This window comes from Oryzias melastigma, linkage group LG8, assembly GCF_002922805.2.
Source record: "Oryzias melastigma strain HK-1 linkage group LG8, ASM292280v2, whole genome shotgun sequence".
Classification (NCBI taxonomy): domain Eukaryota; kingdom Metazoa; phylum Chordata; class Actinopteri; order Beloniformes; family Adrianichthyidae; genus Oryzias; species Oryzias melastigma.
Genome location: NC_050519.1, coordinates 2,091,990 through 2,096,776, shown reverse-complemented (window position 1 = coordinate 2,096,776; position 4,787 = coordinate 2,091,990). Strand labels below are relative to the sequence as shown.

The following is a 4,787-nucleotide window of genomic DNA, read 5'->3' as shown; positions in this document are numbered from 1 at the left end:
TGTAAAACTGCATTCACTCAACTGTTAAAATAAACCAGTTGTTAACACATTCAATGCCAAACATGAAAATCATTTTTTTCTCCATTGTCTGTGAATAAATGTGTTGTGCTTAGAACAGATCCCTTGTCACCCGTGATTATAATATGTAGGGTAGGCTACAAATTTAGGCTGAATGATAAAGCATAGTACTGAAAAACAAAGCTAAATAGTTGGAGTTGACATTCTTTTACTGATCCGGCCCACCTGAGAACAGAAAGTCTGGATCCGGCCCCAGAGCCAAACTGAGTTTGACATGCCTGCCCCTAAAGGGACATCAAAGTAAAAAAAAAAAAAAAACTGAAGTAAATAAAATGATTTTTTCTAAAAATACTTAGAGGCTCCATAAAAACATTTGAAGAAATAAAAATAAGTTCTGGTTAGTAACTGGTAAACACCAGATAGTAACTGTTTTTTTCTTTCTAAAAATTGAATTAAAAAAATGTTATGGTTACTAATTGATGCGCTCCAGGTACTATCTGGTGCGCATCAATTAGTAACCAGAATTATTTTTTTTCTCAATTATCATTTCAATTTTTGCAAAAAAAAAAACATTTTTTCTTCAATTTTCCTTTAGGGGCTCCGTACCATGGGGAGTAAAACACACAATCAATATTTTTAAAAACATGTTTTCTAAATGTTTCCCACTGTTGGTTGAGAAGGCAGTTAAAGGTTTAAGGTAACCGTACGAGTCTCAAGGGAACTGCAAGACACACCTGTCACAAACAGGCAGGCAACTGGATCAAAGCACAGCAGGTATACTGGACAGACACAGCTATAAGTCAGAGATACTAAACCAGGATCAGGCAGCCAGAGGTCAAAAACGAGCATCGAAGTTTCAGGGATGTCGGATAAGGTAGTTCTGACATGGGTCGGGGCAGGCGGCAGACAAACAGAGCCAAAGCAGAATCAGGGTCACTCTCAGTAATGCAGGCAAGACGGCACAACTGATACTTCACACAGTGGACACGAACAACCCAAAAACCCTTACAGATCGATGCGACTACGACTTTAAGGAACTCAAAGAAGCAAAAACTGTGACAAGAATAAAGATGAAGCCAGAATGAACAGAGTCCAGAAGGCGACCTGTGGGGCTTCAGAGGGGAAGAGGAAGCAAACACAGAGACTGGACTGTCAAAAAAAAACACTGGGAAGGCTTTCTCCATTATGGCCTCGCACTAAGCTGCCATTACACACTTGAAACTGCGTGTTGTTGCAGATAAACACACCCAGCACTCAGCCTGAATACAGCCTCCACGCTCCGCAGCTCCTTCAATTACTCCCATGGCTGCAATTATGTAATGTTCACCATCTGCAAACCCCCCCCCCTCCTGGCACTGCAAGAGACCCTCTGAGCTGTCGCAGCACGCCGGCTTCAGCCACAACACGAAAACACACACACACACACCAACACACAAGCGTCTGACGCAACTCCAACAGTAACAGGATCGTTTCCAGCTAAATATTTGTGATCATAAATGAGGAAGTCTGACTGCATCACCTGAAGCGGCGCCGCTTCAACTCCTCCTGCTTCAGTCAGCAAGATTTTCCCTTACAGCAGTGAAAAGTGTCGTTTGCACATCTGGACTCAGGCTGGGTTGTGCCTCCTCTCCATTTTTCCTTAAACGGCACAGTTTCCCCCCCCAAAAAAATCATTTCCTGTTCCGATTGTTCAGACCTCTCAGGGATTCTCAGAGGATCGCCGATCCAGAAAAGACTTTCAGACGATACAGTGGATTTCCCCGACTGTTTGGACCTCGAGGCTCCAAACGTTCCACAGCGTTTAGCAGATGCTTCATCTAAAGTGACAACAGATTGGTTTGATAATTGGGGCAGCGTGGGGTTAAGTGTCTCGCTCCAGGACAAAGTGACCAACTCGCCTTGGAACCGAAATAAACCGATTGCTCGGAGGATTTAAGACATCTGGGCTGCTGACATTAATCAGAGTTGATCATCGTTACTAAAATAATTAATGACCTTAATGAATCTTTAATTACTAAATGTATCTTCTACTTTTCACACAACGGTGAAGGTCTTTGAACTGAAGCGGCTGTGTTGGGTATCTTGGCAGGACTGATGAGTGCAAAACAAACCTTCACCCCTCAAACCAAACCATTCCAATCACCGCTTCTGGGTTTTAGGTGTCAGCTGATAAACAACACAAGAAGGTACAGAGGGGGAAAGCTGTGGGGTTTATCCAGGATACAGTACTTTCAGGTTGTTTTTGTAACTTCAGTAGATCATAGAGTCTAAGCTGGAGAGCTGAGGAGTCCAGCAGATCCATCCTTTTTCTAAACTCATTTGTCCCTTTCAAGCTCAAGGGGCTGCTGGAGCCTAATCTGGTCACTCGTGGGCGAAGGAAGGTTACACCCTGGACAGGTCACCAGTCTGTCGGGCCCAGAGTCCAGCAGACCCACAGGTTAAAATTTTTGTTTTGCTCCATTTATGGACTTTGATGATGCTGTTGGTCTAAAACAGGGGTGTCAAACTCAATCGCCAAAATCCAAAACACACCTTAGCTCGCGGGCCGAACAGGATAAACATTTAATGAACACTCTAAAACTACATTTTAAAACTTAAAAACCGTAACTTTTTAACATAATTACGAACTAGATATATAACATTACCTGCGATAATGCTAGTTTGAATGCTGTAAGCTGAATTTGGCCGCTGAAGACGCTAGTGCTGATAGCAGGAGATGCTGAAATTGATAGGAAAAAACGCTGAAGTTGATAGCTGAAATCACTGAAGCTAATAGCTGAAAATGCTTAAGCTGATAGACAGCTGAAACATTAGCTAAGTAACATAATTAAAAAAATAATAAAAAAAAATAAAACTTAGGTTAGCTAAAACAGCTAGCATGTAGCTAAAATATAGCTACATTTTAAAATAGCATAAAAAACTAAAAACAGCCAAAATCAGCCAAAACAGCTAGCATGTAAATATTAGCCTAACTCCAAAAATGCCTAAAAAACTTTTAAAAAAGACTAAATTAGCCAAAACAGCTACCATGTAGCTGAAATATTAGCTAAACTCCAAAGTAGCCTAAACAATCTTAGTAAATGCTAAATTTTAGCATTCTTTTATTCCAGAATAAATCAACTTAAACCTTAGAATAATTTTCAATATTTTACTCTCCATAAAATATATTTTGTCAAAGTTATACACGTTAGAAATAAACGCAAGATAACATCAGGATAGAAGTCTATGGGATTTTAGTGGGTACTTCCTGTTTGGAACGCAAGGGGGCGGAGTCACTCAGTCCAGTTCTCATTTACATTCAATGGGGTGGACCTGAAACAATAGCTGCCCAATAGCTCTTTCAGGATGTGGTTGAGGTGGGCGGAGCTAAATCTGGTCCCTCCCACTTCAGGCTTGATTTTCTCACTGGGTGACGTCGGAGAGTTCTGAGCTTCTGAGGTCTAAAGCAGCTTCTGGCAGCATGAAGCTGAGCTGATCTGCTGCTTCATATCAATAAAGGAGCTCTCGTGGTGCTGGATGTTGATCCGATTATTTAACAGAGATTTCCTGCAGCGATGCGTTGGGTCATCGCGACTGTTGTATTTGTCACTTTGTCTCAGCAGCTCTTCCTCTGACCCCGTCGGAGTCATCCTCCAAACAGATGAGTAAAACCTTCTCCAGCAGTAAACAGCAGCATGTCGTCACGTGAAGGAGCGGCGCTCTGATTTACTCCTCGCAGTCACTTGGTTCATTTTCTGCCTCAGAGATCACACTGATCGTCACGGGCACCGGATTTTCCATTACACCGGCTCCAAATCTGTCACGGCGGCGGTTGATCCGTCGCTCAGAATGAGACCTTTCATCCCAGCTTGCCTGCAGAACTTACACCTCCTTTGTGGCCGCTCGCTCAGGTGTTTCGGGGTCAGGTGTTAAATATAAATAAGATTACCTTTGTGACACAGCGTGTAATGAATCTGCCTCTCAGGGATCTGAGGGATGTCAGACTCTGGATCCTGCGGAGGCTTTGAAGGCTCCAGAAAGGCAGCGTAAACATTTATGAGGCTTTCTGTTGTTTCTGAATGCGGTGGAAGAACACACAAGCCCGCAGAGATGTTAGACATCAAGGCTTGACAGTTGAACAAACAGCCGTTTTTCAGCTGCACGTTTCAGCAGACGGATCTTTGGGAAGACTGCCACTGTTGCTAAGCGACAAATTGCTTTGGAGGTGAGGAAAAAGACCCCCCCCCCTCCACACACACACACAAACTACAACCTCACACTCGTGTTTTCCAACAAACGTGACGGCTCGCAGCAACAAGTTGAGCTCAGATTCGGCGATGCTGAAGGTGAAAAGAAGGTTGAACATCTGCTTCTTCCTGATGCTCGGCATCCTGCGTCCATTTCACCAACAGTCGTGGATGTGCGTCTCCATGACAACAGCGGAGGGGCTGTGTAGTGTGAGGCACACCGGGCCGAGCAAAAAGCTACCTTTAAGGGGGGGTGGTTTGACGTCAGCGGTTCGGACGTGTTCACCTGCTGAAACCGAACTTCTCTGCGTCCAGAAAGAAACATTCCTGAACCTCGCAGACCCGAGAGGACCGCCGTCCAGCGAATACCTGAACGACCCCCCCCCATATGCACTCACAGCCTTCATGGCACTGTTTTCCATCTCAACACCCGGTGATCAGCCTTTGTCACCATGGAAACCGCACTTGCTGCATCTCTTGCTGGTTTTCACAATAGCCAGACTGATGGCTCCTGCGGTAGCCGAGGGTCAGATTCCCAGAGCC

At 44.2% G+C, this 4,787-nt stretch overlaps 1 protein-coding gene across 3 annotated transcripts in view; it reads right to left on the bottom strand.

Moving 5' to 3' along the window:
* gas7a (growth arrest-specific 7a) overlaps positions 1 to 4,787 on the bottom strand; it is a 19,407-nt gene that overhangs the window by 13,311 nt on the left and 1,309 nt on the right. The window lies entirely within an intron of this gene.